General features: G+C 42.9%; 1 long non-coding RNA gene across 2 annotated transcripts; it reads left to right on the top strand.

Annotated features, from left to right (window-relative positions):
* The first annotated feature begins 9,511 nt into the window (after window positions 1–9,511).
* Window positions 9,512–10,667, top strand: LOC128788902 (uncharacterized). Of its 2 annotated transcripts, none has more exons than XR_008431250.1 (3): window positions 9,512–9,613; window positions 9,789–9,939; window positions 10,486–10,667. It is a non-coding gene; the product is annotated as an uncharacterized LOC128788902 (long non-coding RNA). The 2 variants fall into 2 exon arrangements; XR_008431249.1 differs by lacking the exon at window positions 10,486–10,667 and adding an exon at window positions 10,084–10,158.
* The last annotated feature ends 2,125 nt before the right edge of the window (window positions 10,668–12,792 follow it).

The raw sequence follows: 12,792 nt of genomic DNA on the forward strand, positions 1-12,792 counted from the left end.
ATTCTGCAGACCTGAGCTGGTCCTGGCCTTTTCCAGGGTGAATTCCAGGTAGCTTCACTTTACTAGCTAATTGTAGGATGGGTTTATTTAGTTATTATGAGCAGTTTGAGTTCCCTCCTCCCAGGATCCTATTCCTATTTGTACAAGGCAGCAATGACTGCCCAATTCCCTCATTCTGACGAAAATTGCAACCCCCCAACCCCACCCTATCCCTCGTTCTGGCATTCCCACCCTGCACCCGATTCATCTTGCTTTGCCCTCTTAGGAGAACTGCTGGCTGTGCAAATCAATTCACCCAGAGGCTGGGGCTTTTCAGTGCTGGGTGGTTTTTGTTCAGCGCTGCAGAATTGTCGCTGCACCCGTGGCTCTTGTCTCGGCCGCTGTGGATGGCTGACCCCACACCCTGCAGTGCCAAAGGAAAGCTGCTGCACGGTGGCCAGAGGGTCACTTCTCTGAACACCCTTCCTGCTCTACCCCTTGGCCAGTAGTTCTGTTGTGACTCATGTAAATATTGACATTTGCCACGGACTTGCCTTTGTGCTTTCATTCCCTGCTGAAAAGACTTGATGTTTTTCTTCTGGGTTCGCCTGGACTTTTTCCTCGCTCTTTTCTTTTGCACAGTCTTTCTCTGAAGAGCCTGGAAGAAAGAAAACCTCTTTTGTAAAGCCTGCTTTTTTTTGTGGTTTTTGTTGGGTTTTTTTCCTGGAAATGTTAACTCCCTGCGCAGATATTCTGGGAACTTTTCACTGTTCTTTTATTGCATGACACAAGAAACTAAAAGAGGAACATTATCTCTTCGAGGCAGCAAGTCATTGTACTTGCTTCTAAAAGCTGATCTTGTTTTGTTTGACTCACTAGCTGTTTTATTCTGGCAGTGATGCACTAAAATATCCTTGAGCTAGTGCTCAGTTGCACTTGCTTTCCTCTCTTTTAATGCCACATCTCTCACAGTCACACTGTCCTCACCATGAACAAACCTATCAGCATCTGGCCCATTAATAACAGCTCGTTATGAAATAAAAATTAATCAAGCACTGAGATTATTGTGCAGCATTTCCCAGGACTTATTACTCAGAGTGATTGTGCAGACATCTTGTTGCATGGGGGTAGACTGTAGTTTGGTTGGAATTAACTCACAACAGCTGCTTTATTGCTGTGATGTATTATTATTTATGTGGGATGAAAGATGTGACTAGCACTTGAGCACAACAGAGCTGTGCACAGAGGAGTTTGCAGGCTAAGGGAGAGGAAAGGCTGGAGCAGAGCACGATAAAAAAGGGAATGGGATGTGTGTTGCTGCAATTCAGTCCATAAACTTCAGCAGAGCCTTTGTTTCTCTGAGCTTCTTGCTCTTCCTCACATAAGGCACAGTTATAAGCAGCATTAATCAAAGAGGTGAAGAGTCAAGAGCTTTGTCTTTAATAACATTGAAGTGTTTCTTGTTTAACTTTCTCCCTGTGGACCCAGTTCTCAGATCTGGCCAAGTTTCACCCTGTTGAGGAGCCAAACAAAGCAGATAAAAGAGGGATTTATGTCAGAGGAACAGCAAGTATATTTTCATCTCAGAGACACAATGATTTGGTACAAGAGTGCATATTAGGCATCTTAAAATAGAGTTAAGCTCTGTGCTGATCTTTACTCTGAAGCCACATTGCTCAGCTACTTGTACAAATCCTGCAAGATAACAGAAGGTGCTAAACAAGTCACTGGGAAAAAAAATAGAAAAGTGACATATCTTTTAAAACATAAGTAAGACCAAATTGATTTGCAAAGGAAGAATACAACTAATTACACAGTCAGAGCTTTGCAAAGTGTCTGTGTACCAGTCTTGAAAAGTTTGGGAGCAAAAGTTATAATCCCTGAATGGGGAAATGCTGAGTGCCAGAGTGATTCAGACCAAGGTGGATTTGTGTGAAATAGACCCTCCCACAATCCATTAAATATTCCTCTCACCCTTCCCAATCTTTTCACTCACAACATATTCACCACAGCCCCCTGCCAGTTTCAACGTGTACCCTGCCCCAGTGCTTTAATTTTTCTGAACGTGTTTCCCGATGTGTTTTTGCCCAAAGAAATGCCAACGGATCTGCCATCAGCTGCACCTTGCCTTTCCTCAGCAGAGTTTTTAGCTTTTAAGAATACTTCAAACCTGCCAGGAACAAAAAGGGATATGAAGAACCAATTTCAATTACAGTGTGTGAGGCGGTTTCCCGGCAACAAGAGTATTTAAGAGCAACAAAAATTAACATACCTTCAAAGAAAAAGCAGCAGCAACAGCCACTGATTTTCACGGTGTAATATTTTGTATTCATTAAAATGTAGTTTCTGAGCATTGTTTCTGCCTCAAGGCTCAACTCCAACTCATCTTAAAATCATGTTTCTCTTTTCTTCACTGAAAAGTACTTAGAACTTTATAAAGAGACACAGGAAAAGGATGGAAAGAAAGAGACAGGCTGGACTGCTAATATAATTCCTTGGAGCTAAGCTACTGACTCCTATCTTGCTGGAATAGCAAAACTCAGATATTTTCTTAAGGAATAATCCCTTCTCCTTTAGGATCTCCGCTTTTGAACCACAGAAAGAAACACTCCATCTTAAAATTGGCTTTTTCAAAGTCTTCTACCCCATTTGTCATTGTACATCCATCCATACCTATTCTCCCTGGAAAATAATTGCTCTCCAAAGTCTCTGGTTTGACTGATAAATCCAGGAGAATTTGTGCTCTGTGAAAGAGCTGTTTCCAAACAGAGTTAATAAATCACAAATATTGTGGTCCTGAGCAGGTAACACAGATTTTTACCTGCAAGGGAAGGAGGGATTGTACCAGTATAGACCAGTAAGACCCAAAACATCCCAGTAAAGTCCAGTACCAGTATAGACCAGTAAGCCCCAAAACATCCCAGTAAACTCCAGTGCCAGAAGAAACTGGGACAGGAGTGTGATTTTCATATCCTCTTACCTGGAAGGATTTACAGTGTTTGAGTTGCCCCTGTCTTTTAACACCTTATATTTGACAAAAAATATCTGTGGCAGTGACATCCCTGTCTGGGGTGATACTGCCCAGGTATAAATAATAAAAAAATAAGTTTAACATTCAACTGCTTTAAGTGAAGAGTTTCTGACCTGCTCAAAACCAAAACTGAAACCATTCAACTTCTTGAATTTATTTCACAGTCCTTTTTTATTCCCCCAAAGAATTCTTTCTCAGAAAAACATTTGAATTTTCAGCTCCAGTTGGACCAGAAGGACAATCCATGCACTTGTATTGCCTTGGTTTGCATTTTCCAAGAGTGGGGATCAAGGTCATCTGTTGCATTGCACACAATCTGCAGGACACAGATCACTTGCACTGCAGCCATTGCCCTGAAACATCAATATTGGGCATTTTGGGACGTGCCAAGGTAATTTTGGTTAACCTGCTGTATCTGGGTTGCAAGACATCCAAAAATCCTGGCCAAACTATTAAAATCCATTTTTTCTCCCTTGTGTGAACAGCATTTCTGAGTGACTAAGAGAAGATATACCAAGAAAAGCTGTTGGAGAAAAAATGTAATTTTAGGAATAGGGACAATAAATATTTTGTTTCTTGAAATGCTGCTGATTGACTGATTAAAAGCTCAAGAGGTGCAGATTTATCTGCCTGCATCAGTTCCAGTAGTAGGACAAAATCCTGTGCCACATGGTCCAGTGTTGAATAAGCCCACAGGCTTGTGCCTCCTCAAATAAAGGCTATTTTAAGCAGTCACTGATTGCTGTAATTATAATAATCCAACAAAAGATTTGAGCCACTTGCCTGCAGACAGGTGCCTCGTTGCAGACAAAATTCTTCTTGAGAAATCCCTGTAGGTTTGGGAAGAGCCACTTTGGAGCTACAGGAGCCCTGGGGTTCCTGGAATTTGGGGGCTGAGAAGAACCCCCCAGTTTCCCCCTGTGCTTAGACAACTGGAATTGAATCTTCCCAAGGTGAGACTCTGGATCCTGCCCCAGGCTTCTGTGTTCACTGCAGAAGTGACCTTGGAACAGCTGAAGTGGCAGCCAAAGAAGCTACAAAGCATAATGAAATTATGGAGATATGAGTGGATGTATCTGCCTTTCCCCTTCCCTGAGGAGAGCAGAGAGGAGACCTCAGAGAGACCCAGGAGCTCAGATTCCCAACAGGTGAACTGTCAGCAGAAAGTCTCTGGGAGTAAGCTATTTGAAATTTAAATTGATTGAAATAAAAGACAAAAGGCATGAGGAACTGGTCAGCAAGAAGATAATTTGTTAAGTTCCTCCTTAAAAAAAAAAGTTACTTGACCTAAATGCTGTCATCCCTTAATTCAACATGTCCTCTTCACAATGCTCATTCCACACAAAGCCACGTTAATCCTGATATTTCATTTACTGCTGAGTGGCAAAAATCTCTCTAAAACATTTTGCTTCCCTCACGTCACCTTCCTCACTTGCTCATGGCCCTTGGCAATGTCTCTGTGTCCCTGCAGCTGCAGCTGCTCATCATCAGTGTCTATTCACCACCACCCCCTAGGCCATCACTGGAGCTGCATTTCTCCACAGCTCCAGCCATCCAAACCTGGAACTGGATTTTCACCAGGATTTTCAATCCAGAAGGGGGAAAAACTGATACAAAGCATGGGGGGATGGTTTTTCTCACCATGGCAATTGTGTGAAGTAGGATTTGGTTGAGTGATGGAGGCTCTTAGCTCCCTTGAGGGGCTGTCTTGAGGATAATGCAGCAAATCCTCAGGAACCAAGAATTGTGACCACCAAGAAATGTACAACCAGCATTAGAACCCCTTGTACCAGACATTTTTTTCCAGAAATAGGGATGCGTACTTAGCTTTAATAAAGGTGGCTCCCGGTTCCCACAGTCTCCACTAAGGCAGATACCCAGTGTGCACAGATGATAAAATGGTCTGTGAAATGGGTCAGCTGGTTGGCAATTAACACATGTGGAGAAGGGAGTGGGGACAGCACAGGCAGCAGTGGAAATCAGGGGGAATGAAAGCTACTGGGATGCAGAAGAAGCAAATGGGAAAAGGACTGTTTGGGAGATTACATTTGCAGTTGGCTAAGTTATATATAAATGAGCAATTGGTGGAAATTTTACAAAGCACTGTGAATTCAATTACTTTTGAGGTGTTTTAAGCACATGATACAGAATGCCTTTAGGATGGAACATTTAAAATCTAAAGGTAACAGTGGTGTGGGGAAGATGCAATGTTTTCTCTTAAATCCTCAGTCTGCCAGTCAATGTGGAAAAGGCCTCCTTACATGTAAAAAACATTGTGGTTCTTGAGGATCTTCAGAGGAAAATGCCAGAAGTTAAAAGGTGGAGAAGGACAAACCAGCGTGTGCTGATTTCGCACTCTGGAATTGTCTCACGGTCATATCCATGCAGAAGGAGTGTCAGAGCCAGCTCTTGGATGCAGGAGGCTGCTGGAATTGGACCCAAAGCCCTGCCTGTGACACCCCAGGGGTGCAGAGTTACCTGTTGGTAGGACTTGTGTCACCTTGTGGGGAGGGACCTGAGCACAGGGAGTGGGCACAGTGGAAGGACCAGTAGCTGGGAAAAGAGGAATATTCCCACTTCCAGACCAGGACAGTATAATTTATTTTGGCCTCATTCTCCAGTTTGCCTATTGTGCTGAGAAGGATTTGAAAATATTGCAAAGATGACAAAAAAAGACCGAAAACTGGGGATGATGTTCCGACTGTTTGATCTTGCTGTTTGGGTGGGGGTCCAGGTGAGCTTTGATTTCCTGGTGTAACTGAGACAAATGATTCTTATCTCTTGAGCCTGCTAGCAGGGGAGAAAAATACATAACTCTAATCCTAACCCTAACCCAAATCAGCTGCCTTAGCTGGCTGGAAGATGTGGAGTTAAATACACTCACATTTACAGCCTCTGACTTCATTAGTAAATTATTGTATGATGAACTGGTACACAGTAACCTTCCTATACTCTTCCATGGCTAATGCCCTGCTAATATCTCATCCATAGGCTTATTTTACACTGCAGCCAGCCTATTTCTACAACAGGCAGCAGCCTGGTCCCTCTTGGGTTCAATGTGAGCTGGCCTGTTGTTATTGGACACGAAATGAGTACACAGAAGCTTGGTAAGTTCAAAAGAGAAAAAGACTACATTTTTTTCTGACCTTGCAATATATAGAATACTAAAAGTGACCATGGATTGGAGGATAAAATTGCTACCTTTCCAATTACACTGGTTAAGCTAACAGTCTATCAATTCTCTCCTCCCACAAAGAAGAAAGCAAAACAATCATTATTTACATGAACAGTGCGTGAGAACACTAGAAGAATCAGAAGGCATAGAAAACTTTTAAAATAAATTTAAAACTTTCAAAAGAACTATAAAAGAAAGCTTAACACTTTTAAAAATCGGGGCAACACTGGCCTGAATGCTGGAAGTGGAGCTGGAAGGAAACACAGTGATGGTTGTGCTGGGGGGAAGCGTTCGACCATTTCATTAATGCTGCTAATAGTTCAAACAAGACCTTAATAGCACAATCGATAATGCAGCCTGTGATCAGTTTGTTAGCCAGCCTCAAATGCTTTGCTTTTAATAGGGGACTCCCAGAAGGATCATGAACTGTTGCTTGCAAGCAGTAATTCAGGGTGCATGAAAAGTATGACTTTGGGTCTGATTTTGCATTTTTCTGACAAGCATAATCACTTCTCTGTCTCCTTAGACTGCTGCTGGATAACTCACCCCAGGAGTCCCAGAGTTCTCTGTCCCTCATCAGCCTGGCATTTCTGAACAAATTATTTGGGTATTCATTCCTGTTCTTAATGCTTTTGCAGGAAAAGGGACCCTCTGGGCTTGTCCACACTTAAGGCAGAGCTGATGATGGTAAAGGATAATCCTTTACCAAAGAATTGCTAAAGAGGAGAGAAACTCTTTACTGTGAGGGAACAGGTTGCCCAAAGGTGTGGATGCCTCATTCCTGGAAATTTTAAAGTCCAGGGTGAGAAATCTGGTCTAGTGAGTGTCATCCCTGTCTGTGGCACTGGCAATGGAACTGGAAGGTCTTTAAGGTCCCTTCCAATCCAAACCACTCTGTGACTCTGTGATTCTATGATGGGGCCCCACATTCAGCTCAGATATTTTTTCACAGGTTCTCTCAACTCTGCCTTTTCTTCAGCTCCAAATCTGAGCCTGTGCAGCTGTGACATGATTGCACCAAGTACAACCTTTCACAGCCTCCGTGGAGCTCATCAGCTCAGTTCAGGTATGTCACTTCATGTTCCCATCTGCCTGGAAAACCCCATGAAGACATCTCCAAAACAGGCTCTACCCCTTTGTTTCCCTTCTCCCCTTTTACTCTTCCTTCTCTCCTCCTCTTCAGCAAAAGTTTCTCAAAGTTTTCTTTAATTTTTTTTTTCAAAAAGTTTTCTTTAAATGAAAAAAGCTGCCAGACACATGCATGGGTGCAAAGAGCATCTTGAAAATTGGTCCAAATCCTGCATGCACAAAGCGGTGCTCCCCTCTTTGGAGTCACTCTGCCCAAAGGAAGGTGGGCAAGGAGAACCTGGCAATATTTAACATTATAGGTGGATGAAAACCAGCAGAACTCTTGGTGCTCTTTCATTTGTAAGAAATAGGAATGCCCCCTTTCTGCTTTACTGCTTAGAATTTTGTCTTCTGGTTTTGGCACTTATTAACTTTCCACTTATTAGGCTGCCTGTGAGATTTTTTTACTGGAGTGGGTTTTTTAATTATTATTTAGAAGATTGGGGTGTGTGGAGTTTTCATTGTCACGTTAAACAGATTGAGTAAATACAGTCCCTGAAACAGGAGATTTTACCTGGGAAGCTCAGATGAAATTCCATCGCTGGCTGGCAGTTGCTCAGGTGAGCCCTCTCTGCCAGACTACAATAGCAAAGGATGTTCTTCCTTCCCTTTACCTTCTCTTCATTATGCATGGGAGGGAAGGGAGCGGGAGCAAAGCAGGGTCATCTTGGCGTTGCATTTATTCCACTGCAATGACTTCACTGAGCACGAGTAACAAAGCATTCCCTGTGAGCACAACGGAGCACAGAGGTTACACCAGGGGTGTAACGTTGTACGTGACCTGCTCCAGGATGCAGCCACCTGCTAAGTCAGCTCCTTTCCTTCCCTTGTCCTCACACTGCAGAACAGTGTGTAAGAAGTGAACTGAGATGATGCATTTTCCTGCCCAGAAGTCTTCATTGCTGCTGGCATCAGCTGAGAGAGCCTGGAGTTAATTGCCCAAGCAGTGGGGCAGCTCTCTGAAGGACATGCTCTGTTCTCTGGAGCAGAAGTTGTATCCAGAGGGGAAAAGCAGATTCAGACTTGTCTGTCAGTGCAGCCTTCATGTGGTTCATGATGAAAGCAACCGCGTTGTTTTCAGGAAGAACTGAACTATGGAGAACTGTGGTTGGTCGGGGCAGAGCGGGGGTAAGGCACTAAGCACATCCTGAGGGCACAGAAAGGAGTCTGGCATCCCATGGAAAAGCATCAGGTTTGGGACAAGGGAATCAGTGAGAGGAATTAAATATGGGGTGTGTCAAGGCATGGGAATGGCTCAGGGTTACCCTTACTCAGCATCCCTGTAACTGCTGTGCTCAATTCCAGTACGAGATGGAGCTCCAGGTGCAAGGGCAGAGACGTGGGAGGTAAAGCTCAGGCACTCACCAGCACTGGAGCAGGCTGTCCAGGGAAGCAGTGGAGACAGCATCCCTGGAAGTACTCGAAATTTGCATAGACGTGATAGATCTGGCACTATTAATAGTTGAACACAATGATCTTAGACACTTCCAAACTTTATTCTATTCTATTCTATTCTATTCTATTCTATTCTATTCTATTCTATTCTATTCTATTCTATTTTCTATTCTATTCTATTATATTCTATTCACATCCACAAGCTTAAATCTTTATTACAGACAGGTGTCTTATTCTTCAGAACATGTCAGGGCTTCAAAGCATGGTACATGGTACTGACTCGTCCCTCAAGGCCCCCTCCCTGACAGTGCTGAATGGGTTTCACATGAAAGAAAACAGGGCTTTGCCAGACTCCCAGCCCTTTCCTTTTGTTTTTTGCCAAAACCCACAACAGCCCAGCCAAAAGGACAGGAACTGAAGTGGATCCATGACCCCTACCTGAATTCAACAAAATGTGAAATAATTTGAATGAGAAATCATGTCTGTGTGATTACAAAGAATGTCATCAGGAGACTGAGATGGTGGTAGAGACAGGGAAGGGTACCAAACATTTTGCTTCCTGATTCTCATATCTCACAGAACATGTTTTGGTTGTTTTCTTAACCGGAACTGGCGAAGCTCAACTCATTAATGCCTTAATTAGGATTGTAATCCAAAGATTCTTTATAATGATAGGTAGGAATGGAGCCAGAGGAGGCCACAAAGGTGATTGGAGTGATGGAACACCTTCTCTGTGAGGACAGAGTTGGGGTTGTTCAGGCTGGAGAAGAAAAGGCTCCAGGGAGATCTAGAGCATCTTTCAGTTCCCACAGAGGCCTTAGACAGGTGGGGACAGACCTTGTAGCAATGTTGTGACAGGGCAATGGAGAATGGTTTTGCATTGAAGGAGAGTTGATTTAAATTAGGTATAAAGAAGTTTTTTTTTACAGTGATGGTGGTAAAACACTGACACAGGTTGCTCAGAGAAGGTGTGAATGCCCCATCCCTGGAAGTGTTCAAGGCCAGGCTGGACAGGGCTCTGAGCAACCTGATGTAGTTGAAAGTGCCTCCTTTGATCTTTGTTCCATGTCTGTCATTCAGCAGGGACATCCCTCTGCAGCTGGGACATGAATCTGCAAACCCTTCTGCAGCTTCTTGGGCCAATTCTGTCACTCTTGAACCACTTTTCACTCCTGGATGTATTCTGAAGATGTTTGCATCATATTTTGTTTTAATTCAGTGCTCAGGCAAGGTAGGAGACAGTTCTGAGGAAGAGACACTTTGTGGCAATACTATTATAATTTTACTTGTGTAATTTCCCCCCCTAGATTGGTTTTCACTCCATCTATATTTCTTTCAATGTGACAGATATTTTTTCTCCATGTTTTCTTTTTAGTCCTATCCTCTGTTTAAAAGCAAGGTCATCAATAATTTTGGATGAAATACATTTGCTGTAGCACTTCAGGATAACATGGTTTGAATATTTTGATTGATTTATGTCTATAAAAAACAAACTGCATCAGCTGTTTGTCTGTAGAAACCTTTGTTTTCTTTAAAGGCACGAGCCCTGTGCCTCATTAGTCTTCCCAAGCTTTCCTTTTGGTACCTGTTGTGTTTCACACATTTTTATAAGCTGTCTGCCTCTAATAAATGAAATTATACTTCAGCTGTAAAGTGTTCCCATAAGCAATCAAAGAAATGCTGCCTTGTAGTCTCTGAGAATAAGCACCATCAGTACCATTGTCACATCATCAGGACGTAGCTCAGCCTGGTTATTAATTTTGTGCCTCTCTGACAGCTCGGGTGGTGCAGCATCTCTCAAAAACCACTGCTGGAGGAATCCAAGAATGGAAGATCAGCACATACCAGCCTAAGGTGTCTGGCACTGCAATATTTTGGCTGATTTTTAAAAGAGTGATTTGGTTCTGCATAAGCTCGTGATTGATTATATATATATATCTTATATATATAAGGATCAGAAGCCAAAATTAAATGAATTAGCAGAGGCAATCACACACAGGTTTGTTATTGCGACTGGGAGCTATCAGTGTGAGTTACAAGGTCTGTGACAGCATCTTCAGGGAGCTCCAGGGAAGTTCAGCCAAACCCCCTGCAGGATCCACAGGCAGGTAGAAACTTGTTTGCTTTTGCTCTCGTTTCTTGTTACAAAGAGAGAGAATTGTAATGATTTTGTTTTTTCCTGGGACATCCTCATGTCAAACAGAAGATGAATGAGGCTGTGCACAAGCTCTGGTGAGCTCATTTCTTGCACTTATAATTCAAACCAGAGGAAGAAGACGGGCCAGCTCGTGACATACAACATCATTTTATTTCAAGCGAAAGCTGGCTGACAGCTCCTCGTTTTTCTAGAACTGATGGCAATTTTGAATTCCTGTGGGTTTTATGCAACTCTCCCAAGTTCATGGCAACGTTCACCAGCAAAGTTTGGGATCTGGCACCCTTTGCTTCCAACACCTTCCCTGAGCTTGCACATCCAATGTTGTATGTGTACAGAAAGCCATCTGCTGTTAACATGGATTTGGTTTGGTTGGGAAATACCCCCAGGACCACTGAGTCAAACCAGTGACCCAACGCTTCCAGGTCCACCAGTGCTTCCAGGTCCACCACTATGTCCTGAAGTGCCACATTCCCACATTTTTGGAACATTTCCAGGGGCAGTGATTCCTACACTTCCCTGGACAGCTTGTTCCAATGCTTGACAACTCTTTCGGTGAAGTAGTTATTTTTTTAATATCTGACCTAAACTTCCTCTGCTGCAACTTGAAGCCATTTCTTCTTGCCTTACCACCTATTCCTCTTGTCCTATCCATGTTCCAGTCCCTGTAGCTGTGAGGGTGAGATATCCACAGCAGACACATTCCAGCTCAGAGCTGAGGGCACCCCTGCTCTGAGTGGAATCAGCCCTTTGAGACCAGGTAAAGACAGAGCAAGGGAGTTGCTCGGGGCAAGACTAAGCACAGCACAAAATTGTCTTTAATATTTCAACAACTTCTCAGCTTTTCATTCACTTCACTGGGTGATCTTTAATGACAAAACTTATTTTTTGCCTTTTTTTCTCTTCATATGTGGATAAGGCAGAGAGGAAATCAGCATTCAGAACTCCTCTCTACTTACATGCACATCACATTGCAAAAATGAACATTGTGTCTGATTCAGTTGGATCAACTTTGTAGGCAGATTATTTAGTAATTAAACCAGAGATATATCTCAGAGGCAAAAGTGAAAATCCCACTGACTCCTGTTTATCCTTTTGTAACCCATCCTAGGAAGAAGCAAAGCATCAGAAAGCTCTCATTATTTATGTGTGTTTATACATATATATAAATGTATGTATACATATAAATGTGTATATAAATGTAGGTGTATTTCCATATATATATATGGAAAGCAGATAGCAATTCCTTCATTTCCCCACTCTCCCTTTCTGCTTGAAAGCCTATTTACAAACACACAGTCAAAATCCTGTTCTGAAATGGGTGATTGTGTTCATTGTTCCAGAACACATAATAGCAGAGGCAAATGGGAATGCTGAGGCAGTAATAGCTTAAGTTGTTCAAACAGGAGGAACAGGGAAAGCAGCAAATAATTGTCACAACCTAAAGCCTGCAGAGTTCCTGAAATCACCAAATCTTTCACTCTGTGAGTCTTCCACACTTGTTGAGCTACTGTAATGTCTTGGCTATGTCATCAGGATCTGAGATTTAGCAACAATTCCTAATACCTGGTCTAGATGCTCTTAAATTCTGCACCAAAATTCATCCAATACTTGTTTTATGGTGACTGAATTGAGTTTTCTGGAGCCACAGACTTCTAAAATCAGAGTTCCCTCCATGTGTACAGTGGTCAGCCAGGATCATCTCTTGGATTCCTTTTGGGAAAGAACATCCAAGGCTTGCTGAACCGGCTTCAGAGAACAGGTATTTATTATGTCCCTCCTGCAGGGACTGTGACAAGCCAGGCCAGGGTGTGAAGGCCAGGCAGAATGGGCAAAATACCATTTCTTGCAGGGCTTGAAAGGACAGAGCTATCACAGGATGAGGCAGGAAAAGAAATCTTCAGCTCACTGCTGAGACACAAATGGAGG

This window comes from Vidua chalybeata, chromosome 5 (genome assembly GCF_026979565.1).
Source record: "Vidua chalybeata isolate OUT-0048 chromosome 5, bVidCha1 merged haplotype, whole genome shotgun sequence".
NCBI classification, from domain to species: domain Eukaryota; kingdom Metazoa; phylum Chordata; class Aves; order Passeriformes; family Viduidae; genus Vidua; species Vidua chalybeata.